The 23,203-nt window shown below is 41.8% G+C and overlaps 1 protein-coding gene across 14 annotated transcripts in view; it reads right to left on the bottom strand.

Annotated features, from left to right (window-relative positions):
* LRRTM4 (leucine rich repeat transmembrane neuronal 4) overlaps positions 1–23,203 on the bottom strand; it is a 487,149-nt gene that overhangs the window by 233,563 nt on the left and 230,383 nt on the right. For 13 of the 14 annotated variants that reach the window (XM_054180794.1, XM_054180792.1, XM_054180805.1 and 10 more), the window contains one exon: positions 5,728–5,871. The gene's annotated coding sequence lies outside the window, so the exon portion shown is untranslated. Of the gene's footprint in view, positions 1–5,727; positions 5,872–10,240; positions 10,342–23,203 lie in introns of those variants that run through there. The other variant, XM_054180801.1, reaches the window with a different exon arrangement.

Below are 23,203 nucleotides of genomic sequence, written 5' to 3'. Positions count from 1 at the left end.
TTAAATAAATTAAAAAAAAAAAAATTAAAATCCTTCCTACTCTAACTTTGTGAGAGTGCTGGCAAACCGACTGTGCCACTGTCACTGTTGCTGTACCACTACGATAATTTTGGTATAAGAAGCCAGGAATAATCTCACTTGTGAAAAACAACTTTTAGTCATCTTTTCCTATTTCTTCATAATGCATTGCAACCCAGTTAAGCGCGTTTAAGTTTCTTCCTACAGCTTCTCAGAATCGCAGCCGCTTGAGTGACAGTGAACTGATTGAAGATCACAGGATCACAGAACGGTTCGGGTCGGAAGGGACCTTAAAGATCACCTAGTTCCAACCCCCTGCCCTGGGCAGGGACACCTCCCACCAGCCCAGCTGTGAAGATACCCAGTGGCTACAGAAAACAGAGCAGCACGAGGGCGAGGGAGGAACCCACAATTGCTAAACTCTCGTCTACTAAAGAGAGCCCCAAAGTACTGATCAACCACTGGGTAGAACCTGGAAGTGCCTTTGTTAGACACACCCCCCCCGCGCCTTGTCAAGCAGCCGGCTTTTGGCAAACATTTCAGGGGGCATTTAAGTCAGGTTTCATTCCAGCTTTTTAAAAGTGTTTCATTAAAACAGATAGGATTTAAATAAATGAATTCATCCCAAAGGACATCTGGACATCTGTTATGTACCAAAGTAAATTTCTATTTAGCTAAATCCTGAGGCTTTTTCTATCAGATGGATAATCTTTGGCATTTATAATCCCTCCCCATCCCCATCATTTGGCACCTTCCAATCTTGAGTTTTCATTCTGGAAAGAACCCTGCCTCCCTACAGGAAGGGACCGGGGGAGAGAGAGCCCAAGGGCCCAAATCTTTGAAGGTATCTCACCTTCTAACCCCTCAATAAAGTCAGAAATATTTAAATACAAGCAGGTCCCTGAAGGATGACGTGGGTCACAGCTGGACCAGCTACTGCAGAAGCCATCACCCCATCCCAGTCAAATACATTTGTCAGAGAAGCAGCACGTGTTATAGCTGAAAATAACAAGAAAAAAACCCCAACTTTTGCTAGTAACACATTTCTCTCCCTCACTTAAAATTCATGATGCTGAAGCACGTAATAATATGCCATTTACCCACATCTCACTTCTCCTTTCCACAGTGATTGTGTTTAAGGTCATCATTTACATTGAAAACCATCCTTGAGTTAGTTAATTGAATAAAAGTCATTCAAATCTGGCGATTGTTAATGAATTTGAAGTCCTACAATTTGGTTAATCCTTGGAACCATCGAGAGGCTAAGAAGTCACTTGTCTTTACCACTAATGTTATTAAAGATGGAGACATCTCAGCTTTGCACTATCAGGTTGCTGCATTAATGTACAGTCATTTATGTTTCAATGTGAAAAATGGGAGTGTTGGCCTTCAGGAACAGCAACTGTGATTTTTTTTAAATGGAGACAAGATTTACTAAACATGTCCCTAACTCTGCAGCAGAACCCATGTCATCCCACGAAGGGAATATTTTCACACTCCTCCGGATGATTAATCCAAGAATGTTAATCAAGAGCAATTCAGATGATCACCTTTCAGAGGGATTTTGTTTTGAAACTCGTTTGTTTCGGTGGGGAGGGAGAAGGGGGTCCAGAGGATGACAGGAATGTTGAAAATCCAAGGTCCTGATGTTCCTACATTCACAGCTTGGATGAACACGGTCCATGGTGGGATGACTCTGGGGGCGGTGGAGTGTAGTGGGAATGGAACACCTCCTTCAGCCTGCACCTTCAAAGCCTTTGAGCCATCTGCACACTGCCAACAAGACTTCCTTGCCATTAATTACCAGTCTCAGAATTTATTCTACTTCCAATAAAGTCTTAATGTATCTATGGATTTTCTTTCTCTTTACCTAGTATTTTTTTCCTGTTTGTTTTGGGGTTTTTTGTGGGTTTGTTTGGGTTTTTTTATCTATTCAAATGAAATAATTTTTCATCTGTGGAAAAAAAATCTCACCAAAACTCCTTACTACAAACTGAATAAACTTTCCCTTCTTCATCTAGTTTATTTTGCACTCCTATTTCTAAGCTCAGTCCAAAAATGAGTATCACCTAGAAAAACAGTACTTTGGGAATAGTTCATGAAGGGTTAATAGAATGTCACTACATGTGTTAATACTCTCCTAATTGGCAGTTGCAGTTCTAACATATGATTTATAATGACGTCTTAACCATCTTTAACATCTACAAACCATGCATGCAATCGCTATTTAGCATTTGTTAGCCCTGCATAAATTACATATAACTATAGTCCTAATATGAAATATGATCAGCTTCACTCTAAAAGTGTAATTTTCATTCTACATTCTCCTCCTATGCATAATCCATGGAAAGTGCTTAAGCACAGCAAAGTGCTTTGGCATAGCAGGAAGAAAGCTTACATATCCCTGTGAATCTGAGGAAGTGTAAATTCAGAGGAACTGCTCACGGACAAGATCAGAGAGGGAGTGGGAACACTGGAAATAAGGAAAGAAGCTTCTTGATCGTCTCTTTGCAGTTTTCCTAAAGGTAAGAAGAGACTACAAGGAAACAGGATGTGTTTACTCTTTGTCTCCTCTTTTTAGTATTGAAAAAATGCCAAATTAACCAGTTCGTTTGTTTGTTTGTTTTAAAAAAAAGGACTTATTTTCCTCCACCCAACAGTGTCACAATTAAGTAGGTGCAACATAAACTTCCATGTTGTCCCACCAACGTGCTTCATTTCAGGAATTAAGAGCTGGGAAGACTCTTTCATCTCCATTGCACAAATCAAAGCTTTGGCCGAGCAATGAAAAGGCCAATGAGATGGTTTAGTAGTGCCAGTTGTGGTGGTGGTTTTGCAACATGTGCGTTTGCCCAGTAGACCCTGAAGGAGGATGACCAACTAATTTCCATGCCAATCATCAGCCTGCCACTACCCAACCCCAGCTGGAATGAGAACGGCCTGGACTCAAACCAGTGACCTCCTGTGAGAGGCTGCATCAACGTCATGCCCAAGTGCCCAAGAGACAGAGAGATATTTAATTAAAATAACAAGAAGAGACCATTCCAGCTGGACACTTATTCAACACAGGACTGAACATGCACTTAACTAAGAGACTGTCAGAGGTATAAGTCATGTCCACGTTATCTGGAACGGCCCCTTTAAGCAAATTTCTTCCCGGTTCCGGGATTCAGGGTGAGGAGGTGCTGGTTATCGGGCAGGGGCTGTTGGAATTGCCCACTCGTTAAAGGCAATCCCACTCCACAGTGTGTAAGATCTTGCATGGACATCCGGGATCTTGTTCTTCTCCTGTAATGCCCCATGCTTTGCCCTCTTTAGCCTCAGCTACACACTCCCCCATCACTCACTCTTTCCAACTACTCAGCATTATTCCCAATGGAAGCTATCGACACCTCCAATTAGGCTGTTTAGCTTCCAAGTAAAGATCTTCAAGTCACTGCATTCAAAATGAGCTTGCAAATTCTATAGGCTAAAAACGTATATAAATTCTCCAAGCTAATCTGGCACATTTTGAATGAAACAGATGTGTCCACATTTGATGTGCACCAGTAATGTACATGCCCAGGGAAACAGGAGTCTTTATGTATGTAAATGGGCGTATGTATTTCACGAACTAGCTTGCACATCAGATTTTGCTTTGCACATGTGCTTTGCACAATGCCGCTGAAATGAGAGGGACTGCAGACATCTGTATAAAGTTAATTGGCAAGCCTTTCATAACATGACTTCCCTTCAATGCGATTTACAGGCAAAACAATAATTAGGAGGGCACAATTTCGTGATTTCTAAGGTATCTCTATTGAGTTTTGAAATGCATCTGCAAATGAGTGCCAGTTAAGAACAAAGGGGGAAGTGGACCCTGCCTCCCTAAATTGTTTTAGGAGAGTTCCCCGGAAACCCAAGCAGTGGGGGAGAGCAGGGACAGACAGCAGGAGGGTGCACACATGCATTTCGGTTCTCCAAAGTAATCGACTCCTTCGTACTTGAGTGACAGCATGAGCCAAATCCATCCAAAATCTGCTTCTGCAGTTTCTGACCCACAAAGACTCTGAAACCTTCTGGGTTTTTCTGCTATGAAGGGTTGTCACAATCCTGTAAACGTGACACCCGGCCTCTTCAGTGACAGAGCCATCCCCTGTAAGAGGTGCAGTAGCACAGCTAAACTGATTTTAAAAAATCGCGTCCTTCACCCAAGTTTCATAACTAGTAAAACTTAAAACCAGAATACACTGGTTAATAAAGGCACTCAAGAAGTGAGCATGCCTCTCTCCTCTGCTTATATATAGCAGCTACCGTATATACCGGGCCAGTATTTCGGCATGTCTTTATCTCATTAATACATTTTAACTCATGGTGAGCATTTTGTAGGGTAAGAGTCTTCCACACAGAGATATGTGAACCAGCCAACAATAACAACTCAAGTCACAGGATTAAACGCTACAAACTCAGGGTGGGTTTTTAGGGAAATGAGAACATGTTTCACCATATCATCTTGAACACATGATTGCCTTACTTTTGTTAGCATTCAGCTCCAGTAGAATGATTTGGCGATAAGGCCTACTTCGAGTCAATTTATCTGGGCTGTATTCACTCGCTTCCTTTTAATCTGGTCTCATTCACCAAGGCTGAAATAGATACATGACTCAGAAATGCTGCAAATAAAGCCAGCACGCATCTTTGTTTCAAGGGCTACTGAACTCGGACCTTGGGTTTTCCTTTCCCCCTCTCTCCCCACTGCTAGAAAACTATGAATAAATTAGCAATTGGAGTGTAATGGCTGGAGCAACTTCATTAATACACTGTCATCCCGTGCTGACGTACAGCTTCTGACATTGAGGCTCTAATGTCCTGTGAACTATTGATGGAAATGTCTACATCCAAGCTCTCATCTCCAACTCTTCGTATGCTAAGTGTTTAATTGCCAACATGACCACTGCCATTTGGCTGGTACATTAAAACCAGCGTATGATAAAACCCTTTCTGGATTCCTGAATGCGTTTGTGCACTATTGAAGTATCTTTGATTTTAATGCAAGCAAATACAATCAACAATACTGTTCCCCTACCTGTAGGCACGGTGTCATATACGCCGTTAACAGAGATGCAGCTAAACAAAGATGCAGAGGGAACATAACTGTCTCCCCAGCTGATGGATAAAGAACTGAAACGTCAAAGAATTGACATGCCCAAAGCGTCACAAAATATCTGTACCAGACTTTGACCTGAGCCGGCACCTTTGCAGATTCCATCCATGGTTTAACTGTGACTATCCTTTCTGTAGTCCAACCAAGCACTCAAGTTGTGACCAAACAAAAAAAAATCCCTGCAGAATATAGTCAAGTTCCCTAATGCTGGACTACGTTAAATACTGTAGGTTAGAAGACACACTAACCATGAGCCACAGAAAAAGGAGTTGCAGAGCGACAGGACAAGAGGCAAGGAATACAAGTCACAGCACGGGAAACGGCAACTAGATGGAGGGAAGGTGTTTTCATCATGGGATGGTCACGTACCAGAACAGGTTCCGGTATCTCTACCCTCGGAAATATTCAAAACCAGACTGGACACGGGCTGACGTAACCTGATGTAACTGAACTGCTTTGAGCAGGAGGGGCTGGACAACAGATGTCCAAAAGTCCCTTCCAGCATCAGTTACTCTATAAAAGAAAACTTAAGCACCTGGAACTTTTAGCGTGGGTTAAATATATACCTTAGTGCTTTTGTGTGATTCTATCAGGCACCAGTCAGCACGTTCAGCAAGTAAACAGCTCTGTAAATGAGGACGGAAGTTCCTCATGCGACGCTCTCACAGGAAAGGACAGGTTTTCAAGGGTGAAGTACCCACAACTGGAACCTGAAATGGAAAAAGAAAAATGCTCAGAACTCAGTAAGTTCCATTCTTCCAGAACTCTGAATGACCAGATGAGTGAATAAACAACAAACAAACTCTTCAGACACTGGCAACAGTTAATTCTCATTTAAGTGAAAGATTCCAACTGACTATAATTTGTTATTTAATTCGATCTCTATGCGAATGTATTCAAAACAGGAGGTATCCTGAAAACAAGAATTTTTTAATCAGTGTTTATTCCATCGGACATACACAACCTGGAATACCATAAGCATTAAACCTTGGTATGGTTTTGATTTTTTCTGGAATTCAGAAAGCCTGTCTTAATTTTTTCCCCTTGTCACCCTACTTCTTGCGCGTCTCAAACCCTGTTCGTAGGAAGTTTCCGGTCTACTAGGCAGATTCATGACCCAGACAACCGAGAGTGTAGGCACCTACTGCAAGGACTTGGACTGACTATAAGCTCCACTGACATTACCACGAGGCTGTTTTGTTGCTAAGATGAATAGGAGTAGGAAAATACTGGCCTCTATCTGTATATTGAAATTGTATGTAAGCACCAGCAGAGTACATTCACACTGCGGCAGTTGGTGGAGCTGTGCTTAAAAGACAAGGCAGAAAGGCAGGGTACTACGGATGATTTGCTAAAGACAGACCTATTCCTACGAGCTTACCCCTGCTCAAGTCCTCGTGTGGGTGCAGGGACCCCAATCATAGAATCGTTTAGGTTGGAAAAGACCTTTAAGATGATTGAATGCAACCATAAGCCAATGAAGGCTTCTACTAGCATCCTCCCACAACTGCACCTCCAAGCACCACCCCTAGTATGAAATCTGTTTCTTGTAAGCATCTGGAATCTGTGCAAAGGAAATCTCTTTTCATTCCTTGATTTCCACAGGAAAGACTAAAAATGGCAGCCTGTAGCTGTTCCCCTTCTGAAAATATTACTAGAAGCCACTGTGATCCAGCTGCTACTGCTGCTGGTCATTTTTCCTGCATCATTAACTCCTCTTCCCTTCTTGTCCAGTGAAGTGGAATTACAGCTGAAGGATTTGTGGTATGAAAACTTTCTGATCCTGCTTGCTCTGTACCCAGTGATGCCGTCGTGGCAGGCATACCTGCTGATCAAAGTCAACAAGCATGCAGCCTTAACATCGCTAATTTCCATGTGTTCACAGCACCTGTAGGTGTCCTTCTAGAAATTTTTCTGGCCACAGAAGAACGGTGCTGTTCATTGATTTTCCCCACAGACTGCAGTGCAACCTAGAGGCTTCAACCCAAAGCAAAACCTCACTGAGGATATGAAAGCCTACCAGGCTCCAGAGGACTTTCCCTATACATTGCTATTTGTATGATTATTATTTAAGTATAATATTATTTATTGTTTGCATTGCAATGGCATTTAGAAATCCCCATCATGGACAAGAGTACCAGTTGCTGCGCAGGTAGATTAAAAGATAGCATTGTTCAAGGAGCTAATAACATGAACAGAATTAAAAAATCAAGAGGTTGATACAAATAGACAAACTTGTTCCTACCAGAGAGAAGCAGGAAACAGATCTCATCAGTTCAATACACAGTAGCATCAAGGTAAGTTAAAATATTTAACTCTATACATTTTCCAGAAGGAGAAAAAAGAAAGACGTTTCAGAGAAAAAGGCATCATTCTGTCAGCAAACAACCCACAGAATCCTGTCTCAACTCAGGGATTCACCCAGGAAAATAAAACTCAGCAGATTTTGGAAATGTGTCTTTCATGTTCTTCCTTTTTTAAAACTATTCATAAAATTGACTGCCACAGGATCTTATTAACCTGCGAAAGTTATGGAACTTTATCACGATTATCAATGCCTTCTAATTAATAAGGAGCAAAACAACATCCAACTGTTTTGAAAAGGGGGGCTAAATCTTCTTATGTACATCGGCCTCTTATTAATGGGTGCTAGAAGGAATATTTCCTAGTGGAGAGAATTATCCTTTATCTATTACATCATGTCCTAAAGGCATTACTACTACTGTCTGCTGGAGAAGAGGATATAGAAACAACTGGGCCATTTGGGTTAGGCAAATACTATTTGACGCCGTTCCGGAGCATTATGTTAATGAGGCTCTAATTTCCACCTCCAATATTCTTCCAAAAGACTGCCCTACCCTAAGCTAGTTCAATATAAACAAGCTTAACCTAAGGACCTTATACGACAAGCAAGTCCTAAAAGACAAAGCCTCTCCCAAATGTTCCTATGAAACACTTACTTTGGTTGAACACGTAAGTCATTATGAAGAGGAACATGAAAAAAAGCTGAGAAAGTTCCCACAGGAGGCATGAAACGAGAGAGAAATACCAAGCGCGCCAACAGGAAAATTTTGCCTTGCCACTTCTCATTATTCCAGCTATTATCAGTGAGGTTAAAGCCTTGTCCAGAGCGTGCTCTCCAGAGGCTGAGCATCCTTAAAACCGATTGACATCAAGGGCGCTCAGCACCTCACAAAATCAAGCTTACGTTCCTCAGAGTAGTTACCAAAGAAGCCTCTTGTACAAGCACTTGGAACAAACAACTGAACACGCTGTATAGGAAAGATACTTAATGCAGCAGTTTTTCAACTTCAAGATAATTTACAATGCTACAGTAATACATGGGGCCTTGAATGTTTTCAGAACAAAAATGAAAATACAACCTAAGGCTGATTTACAGAACCGCTGATCTGCATTTCTGAATGCTGCTCTCGCGTATGAAACACACTCCAAGACCACTCAGGCCAAATTCTAACTTGAATTATCAAGGAGTAAATCAAGAGCCCCCCCTTCTCTCCCCCACGTCTTCAAAAAAAGCAGTGGAAAAACTCACTCTGTTTAGAAATAACTCTCCCCATTTCACCACAGGCTTTGCGGCATTTCCCACTCTCATCGCTAAGGGCATTGGCATAAAGAAGCTCACCTGCTCGTGCTGCTAATTCCCCACCTGGCGTTACGATTGTGGGAGTCATAACCATCGCCCCATGGCAGCAAGTGCTTTCTGGTAAAGCCGCCTTAGAGATCTGTAGCTGTACAAAACAAATACTAGGGTATGCGCTGCAAGCATTTACCTGGAGCTCGCAGCAATCCACCTATTGATTGACTCTATCCATTTTTCCTACGTTGGGCAAGCTGGGTTGGGACAGCTGCCTGGACACGGGAGCCCCCTTAAAACATCAAGGGCTGCTGGCAGGCTTTCACTAGGTGGTAGATTTTTACAACGTTTGCTATTAGAAGGTCCATGCACACCAACATCTTCATCAAACTGCTCCGGGACAGGACACTGAAGGATGACTCCTGCAAGGCAGACCCTGCATCCCTCTCCCTTCCATTCACCCTGCGCTTCATCACTCCTCGTAACAAGACACTGGGGGTTCATCCCCCTCCAAGAACGAGCCCTGTATTTCCTGCAAAATAGGGAGCTACAGATCAGACAATTTGACTTCAGGCTAATGCATTTCGTATGACTCTTTCAATAAATTCATATAAAATAGGCATACGTAGATATACAACTGTAGGACAGAAGAATAAAGAACGGCAAATTATCAAAAGTAACTGCTTAATCACTAAACAGTAGAAATCCAAGCCATATAAAAAGCTAAAGAGTACAGAAAAAGAGGGGGAAAGCCATTTAAAAAATAAAACATATTAGCCAGCAAAGGGAGTCAAAGTACCAGCAATGCTTCCCCCGATATCTACGTGGTTGTCAGAGGAAATGCTCTGTTATTCAAAAATAGTGGGTAATTGCCCGTACAATTTCATCCTCCAGGTCTTGGACTGCATTACGCCGCAAAACCTGGCTGGGAAAGAAATGTATTGTAGCTGAAAATACTGTCCCTTTTAGTATTCTGCCACATATACTCATTTTGAGGAAAAGCAAGCAATCACACAGTCTAAGAGCCTGTCACTGATGAACCCCGAAATAGCCACTTAGCAGAAACCACAAGCAAAAGCAAAAAATAAAGGTCATTTATTTAATTTTGAGATTTCCTTGCACTGTATTAAATAAGCTATGAGGGTGACAATTAATTGAAGTGGATGCACATCCTGCCAACCAGGAAACCCCCACCCGCTTTTTATTTGCCTCTAACCTTTCTTATTGTCATGACAATGTCTGCATTTTCTCACTTTAAAACACAAACAAGTCAATGTAAGCATGGCTGGAAGGCTAAGATGATTACGGGATAATTCGTGTTTGCAAGAGCAAACAAAATCAATTGCAATTGTTTAGGAGCCAAGCACATTAAATGGTGGTGAAAAGATATTTGCTGGACTTTTACAACATGTTTTTTTTTTTAATCCCAAGAGAACGAAGGGACAGACTGAGTAAACCCCTTCGGAACTTTTTTAGCAACGTACCCACTGTCCCACCCAGAGTGGCAATGGAGGGGGGTGTCTCCATCTGCTGCAGGTGAAACAAAAATGGATACGGACAAAACCAACCACAAAGACCCTATCCCTCCTGAAAAACAATAAGAGAGAGAGAGAAATTGATTGGTTCAGGAAGTCAATTGAATTCTCTGTTATAACAGATTAAATACAGAATTACTCAATTAACTTCAGATTAATTATGCCTCTCAGGTAAACATGAGGACTGTCATCTTGGCTAACACGAGGCACTGCATCATGAGGTATTGAATCAACTGCTTCTCACCCCGACAAGGCCTCGTTAGTGTTCTAAAAAGCCCAAATCATTCCCCTTCCCATTTATAACAAACGTCCTCCGACGACTGGATACACAAAATTGGCAATTCCTGCTCTGTCCTGCAGATCCCACCGATGTTTTCCTAAGAGCTGCTCATTCTTAGGGAGGGGTGGGGGGTAAATCACATACACCATTGCTCAAGTTTTAGTTACACGTCACGTCAGTTTTAATGGACTGCTTGGCACTAGAAACGCAAAAAGAAAAGCAGATCAAATCAGAAGCCCCTGTTGGCCAAGGAGAGCCAGGACTATTTAGCCTCAGAGGATCTGATCTCTGTGTCAAGCACCTGAGGGGAAGGAGCAACCACGAGAGCCAGAGCCCTTGTGCTGCCCAGAGACAGGGTGGGAGGCAACAGGCACAGCCTGAAACATGGGAAATTGCATTTACACATAAGAAAAAGCTTTTTACTGTGAGGGTGGCTCAAACCCTGAAAGAGGTTGCCCAAAGAGGTTATGGAGACTCCATTTCTGGCCATATTCAGAACTCAGAGAGGACACAACCTGGGCAACCTGCTCTCCAGGTGACCCTGCTTTGAGCCGGGGCTTGGGCTGGTCCATCTCCAGAGACCCCTTCCACTCACAACTCTTCTGTCATTCTCCGAGAAGGGTTAAAATTGCAGCTCTGGATGTTGGTAATCCGCCCGTAATACAAATTATATAGATAATGAAGGAACTTCAAGGTGCCTGAGGAAGGAGAAAAGAAAAAGTTCTCAAGTAATGTGTCTTGGTTTAATTATTTATGGTGATGCTTGATGGTCTCATTATTGGGTCATACATGACCCCTGGGTAGTGTCTTCAGCCTTCCACATTCATGTTATTGTGACACAAATAACTTTGGCAATTACTTCTTCTTCAGTGCCACAGAATCGTGTATTTTTTGCTGAGAAAAAAGGTTGGTTTTAACACAAGCAAATGTCCTTTAGAAACAGACAGTATCATTATACTCAAGAGGCCAATTATTCATTCTTTATTCATTTTTTTTATCCTAGTTTCTGCTTTATAAGACTAGGGCAATTTGCGAGGGGTTATCTTTACTGAGATCCTTTAGATAGTCTGCACAAAATGCCTGGGAGTATTTTAACACGTAAAAAATTTGTCAGACAGTTGTAAAACATGTGCATTGTCAGGAAGCACCCAGTTTTAAGGCAGTGAGTCTTACTTTAACTTAATAAATCAATGTATTTTCTTATTTATCTTCAGAACTCTTCCATTATATAGAAATACTCAGCTCTTTCAGCATAGATAGATTACAGACTATCCATTTCCTGGAAAATACAATCTTCTGGGGGAAAAAAAATCAAAAAAACTCAAATTAAGAAAAGTCAAAGCAGCATACAGATCAAACTCTGCATTATTTCAGTACAGAAACAGTAAGCTATATTACATACCTAGGTAAATACCATAGGAATTACTTACTTATCTAAATAATGCAATGTGGGTTTGCACTTGGAACCTGAAAGAACAAACTGGAGTGGAGGATTCCAAAATCATCTCCTGAATTGAACAAAAATAGTCTATTTTTTCCCTGCTGATAAAAGGGTATTTTATTCAGTTGGAATGCATCTTCAGCTACCACAGATGCCTCTGAAAATCTCACTCGTGGCTTTCAATGCTAGTTCCCATCCCTGCAGCTGTTTGTCAGGCTACAGAAGCCCATCATTTGGGGTTAAATTCTCCCATAGCATGAGAGTGATTCAACATAATGCTCAGCAACAAATGCCTCCGGGGGGAGGGGGGGGGAAGCAAGAATCCACTATAGGGAATTATGTGATCTATAACTATTTGAGTCAACATTCAATTGTGATTATGAATGCCCTAAAAATTGCTGACCTACACTAATCTGAAAAAAAAACAGATCAGGAAATAAAGTAGGGAAAAACACACAGCAAAACACATCATTCAGCAGACAGCGTGGGATGAACCTGGAAATTCGGTTTCTATTTCTGGCTATGTTTTGACAAGTTACCTCCCCTCTCTGTTCTCACCTTTCCTCCTACCGGGACAAGGTTCTTCTCTTGCAACTACTTAGGTATGATTTATGCTGTGCTGGCATCCGAGAGTGTAAAAACCACAGACTGCGTCCAGAGAACCTCGAGAGATGTTCCCTACTCAGAAGAAAGCGGCACAAGAGACCTAGGATCTTGGCTGGCCTCTCTTAATGCTGCCTTAGCAATAAAGTCCTTGAATTTAAGCAAAGCAAGCGCAGTTTCGTGCTGGGAACTGTTTAACACGACTCTTCTCCACGCTGGTTTCTCAGTAAGTGTATGTTCACCAGGGAGCTAAACACAGAATCACACAAGCACCTGGGAAAGCTCTTCCACAGTGAACAAAATCTAAGAAGTAAATAATGTTTTCTCACACTTAAAAAAATTTTTATTTACCAAGGGCAAAATGCTTCTGAAAAGGCTGCTTTAGTCTATTATTTAAATTGAGATTACAGATGCCCCAAAGGCAATGCAGAAGGAAGTATCTTGTATCTTCTGTTAACACATTTATTTACCCAAGAGGTTGGAAGTGCCCCCCACCACTGTGTTGGGTTTTACAGGTTTTTAATAAAATCAAATATAAAACTTTGTCTTTAGACTCATCGTCTAGTCAACACACTTAAATAGTTCCTCGGGAGCTGCTTTGGTGAGCCCTATATTCAGTAGAAATTGTTCCAGGGACACACGTTTTTCTCCCCCTCAGGGTTGGGGCGAGTTTGTGCCGCGCTGTTTACACAGCAGGGCACAGCACACGCCAGCACAGCAGCTAAAATAAACCAGTTGTCAAAATTAGTTATTGTCTTGAAAGAGACTAAAAGCGAAAGCAAAATTTTAAATGGAAATAGAAAAAGTCCGAGAGACAGCAAAGCTCTTTCTCTCCCAGTTAAAAAATCCAATCCCAAACACAGCCTGCCAGTGTTGGGGTCCCTCCCCTGCCGGACTTTCCCAGGGCAAACGTGATGATAAGGCTGGGCTTCAAAGCACCAGTCACTTCCAGGGTCTCCTGGCTCCAAGCATCCCACTGAACATGGAAAATGACAGTGTACATCTTGGATCACTGAGGATCCAGGAACAGAGGTCGGTTCAACTGATGAACAACCAGTTGAACGAGGCAGGAAATTCCTCCGGTTTGGAGCTCTGGAGAATTGGAACATCCTCTGTGATGCGCTCCATAAAATCGCCAAATTGCATCACAACTGTTTTGGCAAAATTTGCTTCAGCTCTTATTCTCTATTCTATGTATATTCCATTTTCTTCATAGTCTCAGATCAATCCCCCAAAACTCCAAGGCTATGCCTTGCATCCCTTCACATTGTAAGCCACTAAAATGCACTGTTTCCTAAAGGATTAACAACAAGAAGAGCCCATCGAACAGCTGTATCGTCCTAATGGCTATGAGAGATCTGAAGAAAATGGGTATCTGGATTCCAACTTCATCGCAGATTAGGAGTACTTGCCAAATTGAGTCCCTGCTTCTTTCTGGCTTAGCTATATTAAACAGGGGCATACACATTCTGAATGTGCTTTTTATTTGAAAAGATACTGATAAAAACATACCGAAGTTCATCTCCTTGTTGTTGCCACTAGCACAAAACGTAGCCAAAAGTGAGATCCTGCATAGGGGCCTTTGAGCCATCTCACAGCAAAATGAATACGTTACAACAATCAGATCACGCTGTAATTTACTCTACACACATCGTCTGCCTCCCTGCAGATTTCAAACCTGTAATAATGGACCACTTGAGTTCAGAGAAATAAGGTGTTTGTCAAAAGGGTCTGCATATTGCTTTCTTGGAGGCCTCAATTCAGCAAAGCATTTAAAATCCGCTTCCCTTTAACATATGGTTAAAGCCCACTGAAGCCATTCACACACGCTTAAGTGCGGCACTGAGGCGGACTGCAAGTCTGAAAGCACGTTTGAAAAGTAGAAATAGCAGGTATGTATTCAATGGGTCTAGCTTTCTACAACAATGCGGGGCTATTCCGCCTCCTGTTATGATAACCACAGACAATTCCTTACTGAACTACTACATAGAGGAAATCTGATTTTTAAAAAAAATATATAATTCTTTACTTTTTAGAGCTCTGGCAAGCCTCTGTTCGTTAGTAAAATATAAACGTATTACAAGAGACAATACACGGATGAGGGTCAACATTTTCCTCCCACCCCATGCCACTGCTAGTGCCGGAGTTTTCTTAGGGCATGGCTGATCCATGCGCGAAATAAAACCGTAGCAGAGACGCTTGAGCCACATCAGCCACAACCTAACCCCTGCCACAACTCAAAGCAGCAGAGTCGCGTCAGCACAACACTGTGTCCAGATTAATCAGCTTTGCTGAGAGGCAGAGCTAATTAGCCCGTGCGCTGCCCTACTACCGCTATACTGCTTTTAGACCCATCGGCCTGCTCTCGCCTGCTTTGCACAATGCAGACACAACCCAGAAGACACGGCCCCCAGCAGAGACTGAAGCGAACGTGGTAAGAAAACTGTACAAGGCGGGTGACGTAGTGTCCCTTTTTGGATTGTGACATCCCTATCAGTAGGGACAAACAGGAAAAAGAACGTCCCTGCAATAATTAATGCAGTGGATAATAACAGCATTGATTCGAGTAGGAAATATTAATTCAAGACATTTGAATTTCTGCCATTTTTAGCCCAGCCTCTTCTCTCACCCTCAACTCTGCCATCTCCCCGACTGCGGCTCAGCCCAGGTGCTCCTCACACGGCTCAGAGCGGCTCTGCTGGACAGATGAAAGGTTCATTTACATGCCTGTAGCAGCTGTAGTGGAATTAATATTGGTCTCATTATCTCAGCTTAGGATGTACAAGCCACTGGGTTTGCAATGCATACTGATGCAATAAAGAGAGGGGAAGAGGGAAAAGAAAGCCGGCTATTTTCATTATGAATGATACAGCGAAGAGTTGAGGACATCCTAGAAAGGAGAGAGTTAAACTGGAGTAATACCCTGAAAGCTAATAGCACCTAATGCAATTTATTAAAAGAAATCTGTTGAAGTACCTAGTCTATGCCACAGTAGTTTTAATTAAAAGGTGGAAGAAAAGTGAAATCATTTATCCAAATCGCCCTTCTTAAAGTTAGGGCCCAGTTTTGAAACATCCATTTCCATACATCTACAGTATGGGCATTACCAACTCCCAGATTTAAAAATTCAAGAGACTATTAAAAAAAGATTTATCGGTTGCTGCTGTTTAATGAGCCGGTAGGATTCATTTAGGTCAGCTTTTTCAAACTTTTGTCCTACAATTACATAGAAAAAAAAAAAAAAAATCACTGTCCTGGGGTGGAGGGATGTTAATGTACATCAAGTAGTCTGGACATTAAGAAAACTACTGAGTATCATGGAATTACTCCAAAACATTGGAAATTGTCAGCACGCAACTACCAAAGGAGAGGGAAGGGAATGGTTCAAGTGGACATCGGCAGGAAGACCACAATCCTGTACTCGTCACAAATCTTCTGCTGGTATCACATGCAGGAAGGGACCCTCAAACACAGGCTCCTACAACCACAGGTAAAATAATCCTTCTCTTCCGTTGGCGTCTATGCTTTGGGCAGAGGGACACCTCCAGAAAAACACCTCAAAGCGACACACTGCTAACTTATAATGAACCTAGACTTTCCCCATTCACTAATTACGATGGTACCTTTTGAGATTATCAGGCATAAAAATCCAAGCCCTGATGCACAGCCCGTTCCAAGTCCTCGTTGACTCCAATGGGTCTACACCAATCCCACCAGTATGCTGCACAACATCTCGCAAACAGGATTTAAAGCTGAGTGCACAATGAAGAAATGTACCAATTGTTTCATGATTGATGAGGGAAGTGTCAGATGAATTATTTGCCAAATGATACTCGTCCATCTGTTACAGAATTTTGCATGTAACAACAGAAAGAAATTAACTATATCTAGTTCATATATAGAAACATTCTAAATTGTGAATCTCAGCTCTTTTCATTAACAAGTCCAGCACCATTATCTCCATTATCCAAGTACAAAAACTGAAGCATTAGTGGAAGGGTAGTCACAAGCCCTAACTTTAGAGACATAAATGAGGAACAAGTCCAACACGGCACGGTCAGTGACAGGAACGATGGGCTACTCCAGAGGCAATTCAAAATTCACTCCTTCTGCAGAGGCAGTGAATTACAGACCAAGTTTCCCATCTCCAGTTGAGGATGCCTGAAATTAAGTGATGCCAGTGCCCCCCAAAATTACTTTTTTAAGTAGTCTAGCAGGACGCTGGTAGAACCAGCAAAATTCCGGTCTGTGGAGCCCCAGACCTCAGTCCCTCCACAGCCGACCTGCACATTTGCCAGATGCTGATTTTTCATGCGACTCCAGTTGCCTCAATTCCAAATTCCACGGGTGTGTGAGATCAAAGAGTGTTTGAATTCAATATTATTCAGATTTCAGTAACACTGAACTGCATCACTTATTACTTTTTTCCTCAATATACTTTTTGCCTCCAAGTTAACTGTTTGTTCCCTCTCTAACCTGCCTTTAAAGAATAAAAAGCACTCATCTTTTCTGCTACGTTCTCACTCCACTTTCTCCAAATGTCTGACTCGTTGTAGGCGTCTTCCAATCCATGCATCTATCTGGATTTCTCCAAGTGAGAAAATTACTTCCAGTGAAGCAACGCAGTCCTCGAGACACTAAATTTCGTGAGATTTCGAAGGACAGACCCCTCCAAAGGAAACTCAGAATTTGTAAGACTGTTCTAACATTAGGAAAAAAATAAAAAAAGAAAAATTTGACAAGAGGAGGAACATCACTGGGTCACAGCGTTGAAATGTACAGTCAGTAGGTGCAATGTACTGAAAGTAACAGAAAGGCACCGAAAGGCAAAATACAAACATCTAACCTTTTTTTTAGTCTGGGAGTGACAATTTTATCCCGAGCAACATTCTGCCCTAATTTGCTCTTGACTTAAGTTAAAACAACATTTTACCTCAGAAATTTTTCTCGGAGGCATTCTCCTGAGATTTTCTCACAGAGATGGCACCATCCCTGTGCAACACCAGGGTTCAGAGATCTTTAGATTCAGGGGGGTGTCCCCAGCCTGTCTCCAGCCAAATATTCTGTTGGTATTTCACAGCCATCCACATTTCTATACAAACAAAAATCCAAAGCAGTAACTTGGCCTATTATAACCTAACTACACTTGCTCCTCATTTTTAATTCACCTTTCTCCTTGGACTCCAGAAGACAATCCTTCTTTACAGCCAATAAAAAATTAACGAGATGTAGCAAGGAGAGACTGAAAGCAACCCCATAAAGACTGATTAGGCAAACCCAGGATTTAGCCTAGGATTGAGTATGTCACTGGGTACATCTCCTTCTGCTAAGTCAGGGAAGCATAAATTGCTCTAAAGAAAAGATTTCAAAGAGCAGATTTTCAGCTTGTGGGAGAGGGTTAGGGCAGCTCAAGTTCCATCTGTAGGGGAAACCTTGCCGATAGGAATTCCAGTCCCTGAAGGGGGCCGGCCTACAAGAAAGCTGGGGAGGGGCTGTTGGCAAGGACATGGAGCCATAGGCCGAGAGGCAACGGTTTAAACTAGAGCAGGGCAGGTTTAGATGAGCCATTGGGAAGAAGTTCTTTCCACTGAGGGTGGTGAGACACTGGCCCAGGTTGCCCAGAGAGGGGGTGGAGGCCCCATCCCTGGAGACATTCAAGGCCAGGCTGGATGAGGCTCTGAGCGACCTGATCTAGTTGTGGATGTCCCTGCTGACTGCAGGGGGTTGGGCTAGATGGCCTTTGGAGGTCCCTTCCAACCCAACACATCCTGTGATTCTATGAATTGCTGAGATGGATGAACTGAAAAACAAATCAAGCCCATCACCTCTCCTTCAGTGCTGCTGTCACCTCTTTTGTGGACATTCTCTCTGAGGCTTCTAGCAAAGAAGTTCACCAGATACTCAGCTGCATCTGTGTGAAGACAGATTCCTAGGAGGGGTAAGTAGATCGAAGATCTGGTTTCTGTGAAGTACCAGTTCTCTGTGAACAAATCCTAAATTACACATATAGGGAAAAACTTTGAAGGACAAGCAAAAGATCATAATGTCAAGTAAACTGGAATGGATTTAGGACAGCATTTCTGTACCAGAAGGCAGCTTCCATAGCAGTTTGTAACATATACAAAACATATACGTTTTTTCACAGGAAATACCGCGTCTGTACGTTGAGTCTGTGTTAGCGGTTTGCAGATCCAACACTGTGCTTAATAGACTGCTTAGCTGCAAGCTGGATTCTCTAAGCCTGCTCATACGCTTAACGCTAAGAATGCTCTGGGCTTTGGTTAAGTCCATCTCAAGCATCTTTTCAAAAAATGATGGAACTAGTGAACATTAAAAATTATGCAACTGTTTCCAATCATATAGGTATGGCCAGAAGGCTCTGAGTTTATTTTGAATGCATAAGTGACAATGATTATCGGAAGAAACAAATCCCATATGTTGAAGATGAACCGATTCCAGAAAAAGGGTGATTCAAGAATTTACAGATTTGATCAAATGGGATGAAGGAGACTGAAAAGATTCCTATTGATGTTGCTTGCCATTGGGTTAAACCACGAGCAAAGATAAACTCTGAAGTACTCAAACTAAATCGTAGAGGTCCCCAAATTTCTTCTTCTGATGATAATAATGCAGTCCCTTATCTGTCAGCGTATCTTTATAACGCACACACACAAATATTAATGCACTGTCAGTGCTGCTAAAAGGGGAAATCCACACCCGTTCAGACCGAGGACATGTCAGTAAATGTCTGTAGGCACCATCTGCCACTGAGCTCTTTTCATAAATCCACCTGCTGGGACTTTTCTTCTTCCCCAGACCTGTCTGGCCAAGTCAGATACACTGTGAATCCCAAGGCTGAAAATGTCAAGCGCTCTCTTTTGGTAAGGTATTTCTCTCTTTTGGAAAGCAAAGATCACCAGTTTCAAAAAGATCTGGATCACATGTGGAAGCAGCATGGATCAGACAAGCTGCAGAAAATGATAAAATATTTCTGTGCCCTTTATACACAGTTGAAATTAAGTATCTCTAGTGAGTTGGATCATATTGCCAGTGTTGTTGCATTGGGAAGGATTTGGTTCTGGTTTGTCTGTCCTTTCTTCTCTTGAGCAGAGAAGATGATGAGGAAAGACATCAGGTAAAGAGAGGAAGAGCAGCAAGGAAGGAGGTGAGGGAGGAAAAAAAAATTATATACGCTGTCTGGTCCTGAAATATTGAATCTGAGAGATGTAGCACCACTGACAAAATACGGCTTTTGTCAACTTAGTTCACATCATCTGAGGAACTCGTGTAGCAATGCCAACAGAAAAAGTTTTGTTGGCGTATGCTGTAGTTCTACAGGGAGAATCTGCCAACACAGTTTTGCAGAAATAATTATAAAAGCAAAGACGTGTCTTTGCTACCCTTCAGCTCCTGAATCTGAGAGCTCACATATATTATCCCTACTCCTTTCTCTATTACTCCAAACACAATCCTGGAACAAGGAAAGAGAACTATGACAAATTGAAGGAAGTTGAGTGTTCTCATCTGATTACTGGCTGCAAATTAGATTTAGCAACAATGCCCAGGAATTACATAGCAATGAAATAATCCCAAGCATCTCCCAATCTCCAGTAATAATTCAGCATCATTAGAGCCATTTTCAGATGAGTAACTTGAAGCACAAAGAAATCCGGGTCCTTTCCAACACACTGGTCTGCACAGTGAGGCAGTGGCGTACAGCACAGTACCCTCATATCAGAGTGACAGCCAACACATAATTAATAATGTTCCACCCCCCCAAGTCTGTTTAAATAGACTCAAGACAGAGTCTAGAAGAGAGGAACGGCAGTTGTGAAACGCTCCCGTGTCAGTTAGCAAGGTGGGATTGATTAAAGAGTCTGCTCGCTTTAAGCTATCAGGAAAACTTCCGCACCCCTGCATCCGCCACATCCTGCCTCCGCCACGCCTGGCCAGTGGTACCCGGGTGGGAGGGATGTTGCGGCACCCCAGGAGGCACAACAGAGCGTCGGCCCTGCAGCACGTGCCTGCACTGCTCGAGTCTCATTGTCAGGGCAAAGGATCCCCAAGGAAGTGGACAAGTTCCACGTTGTTTGTCTGAATCTGCCAGCTACCATGAACTTCAGCAGAACTGACTCTGGAAGCTGGTTGTTTGCACAGGTAAAAGAGGATTCTAAAAAAACCTAGCTTACATACAAGAGGGTAATTTCAAATTAAGGTAACACGGCCTGATTTTAATTATGTGATTACATTAGTCACAAACAGCAACATGAATTTTGAAATAAATTCTGGCACTACATTTAACCATGTATAGCCCTCAAAACCTAACAGGATATGGCGATCCTTATATTTTTATATTGTTTTTTCAGAAATCATACAAATTTACATCTCAGTACAGTGAATTTCAGCAGCTGCAAGCCTTGGATGTGGTGTTAAGTGTAAGAGTAGAGAAGCGGTGCACTGCATGTAAGCCCTGTTCAATGTTCATAGCAGGGCATAGAGAGCAGCCGAGTACGGCTCTTTTGCTTATGAGCTAATCCCGATGCTGGTAATGGGATTAGCATCAAGAACAGATGCAGAGTAATTCACGGCGCGTTTCTTCCAGATACAAAACTCTGCAGAATGGTTATTCTAACAGTAACAGAAAAGGTAAATTAATGCCTGTAGTTACCTCAAGCACAATGAAAACACGCAACAATTCCGGCATGCACTCTGGTCTGAGCACATTCACCGGAGACATAACGCCAGCTCTACGGGCACAAAGTAGACGCAGTCATTATCACGTTACAATGGCAGAAGCAGAAGACTAAAGTGTTCCATAAGAAATGCTTCTTTTTTTAAAAAAGAAAGTCCTTTGTTAAGGTATTTTTGGACTGTGATACTGCAGATAATAATACCCTTGCTAGTGACTATCTTCAGGCTGCTTAAAAAACACCACATCTTGAAATGACATTTCCATTAAAGTATATATAACTATAATACTTATGTCACTCTTGGTTGCAGTCTGCTCTCTAAAATTCTCCTCTCCTGTTCTATAAGAAATTGTTGACCAGTAGACTTAACTAATGTGTGTCCAAGAAACTAAAATCACAATGGAAAGAAATCATAATTTTCAGAGATTTCAATTTTTGCCTAACATACAGTCAACGCAAATCAAGAGAAGTGCCCAGATTTCACCTTACAAAAACTACATTTCTCACATGAGCATGCTATTGATTTAATTATCGTTCCATTCTTTTCACATGATAAACATGACTGTGCTGCTTGATAGCAGAAAATCGACACTATGTCTTTAATTAGGCAATTTGGCAGGACCAAAGCATGAACTGGTTTCAGACTGACTGCACACAGAGCTTTTCCTTCGCTTTATAGCCGACAGGTACCCAACAATCTTGACGCTACGTCCACAGTACGCAGCTAACAGCAGCAATAGCAAGATGTTCTCTTCTACACCGTAACAAAAATCCATGGGCCCAATTCCCTAATTCAGTGAGTTTGGAATGGTTTCACTTCGTAAACCAGATTTATAGACTTCCTCTGGTAGAGAAAATCTACCTCTCAAATATATTGTTAAGTGTAGAGGTGATGCTATAATTACCTTTACGTGTAGTAAATAAAGAAGCAAAGCCCAGCAGTGCCAGGCTCATGTTTGCTGTGTCAGGTCCTAACGTACCCTGTCTGGTTTAGCTTCTGGACGAAAAACTACTATTATAAATATAAGAGAAATAAAAGTTGATCTTAATGTGCCATGTGTGTACTAAAAAAAAAAAACAACAAACCAATAAAAGGAAGGAGCGTGGAGCTGGAAGAGGTGCTTCTTTTGGATAATCCACATTCTAATATAAAATAACCTTTCGGTTTTGTTGTAAGCCAGGTACAGGGTACAGAAAGAAGCAATCATTTTGATTCTTTCTTTAATTTAATCTCCCATTTCACACCACAATGCCTTAGGAGCGTGAGCCAGCCAGACACACTGTCAATAAATGGAAATTGAGGTCAAGTTATCTCTTAGGGAATTTGAGTTCATATACAAATTCTGTAAGTTGGAACCACAATCTCAAGTTATTATCCGCGTTTTCACTAAAGAAGTAATAAATAATACTTGGTATTTCCAGCATGCTCCTCACTGAATGAGCTCTGTGATACATTAAATGAATTTTAATTAATTAAGCCTTCCATGGGCAGAGTATTACACATATTTTATGACTTAAATCAGATTGACCATTGCTAATTACATTAAAGAACCTCATAGAGGACCTATTTGAAACCCAAGTCCATTGCAATAAGGACTATACCTATGGTAATAAATGACAGACCTCTGAAGAAACTCAAATTTAAATATAGTAGATAAACAGACAGATAGATAGAGACAGGAGAGAAAATAATACATTGCCTTTATTTACAGATGGAGTACTGACATGCAGCGATAGAGGGTAAGATTCTGAAAAAAAAAAAAAGATAATATTTTAACACAATGAATATAAATTTGAATTTCTAACTTACCATTTAGGATTGTAGTAACTAACTTATATTTTTCAAAAGCGCTGAGCAAACACCAAATTCAATAAATGCCAAGCACTTGCCAATTTAG

The sequence above is a fragment of the Rissa tridactyla genome, chromosome 20 (assembly GCF_028500815.1).
Source record: "Rissa tridactyla isolate bRisTri1 chromosome 20, bRisTri1.patW.cur.20221130, whole genome shotgun sequence".
Lineage (NCBI taxonomy): Eukaryota > Metazoa > Chordata > Aves > Charadriiformes > Laridae > Rissa > Rissa tridactyla.
This window is presented reverse-complemented; position numbering and strand designations above follow the sequence as displayed.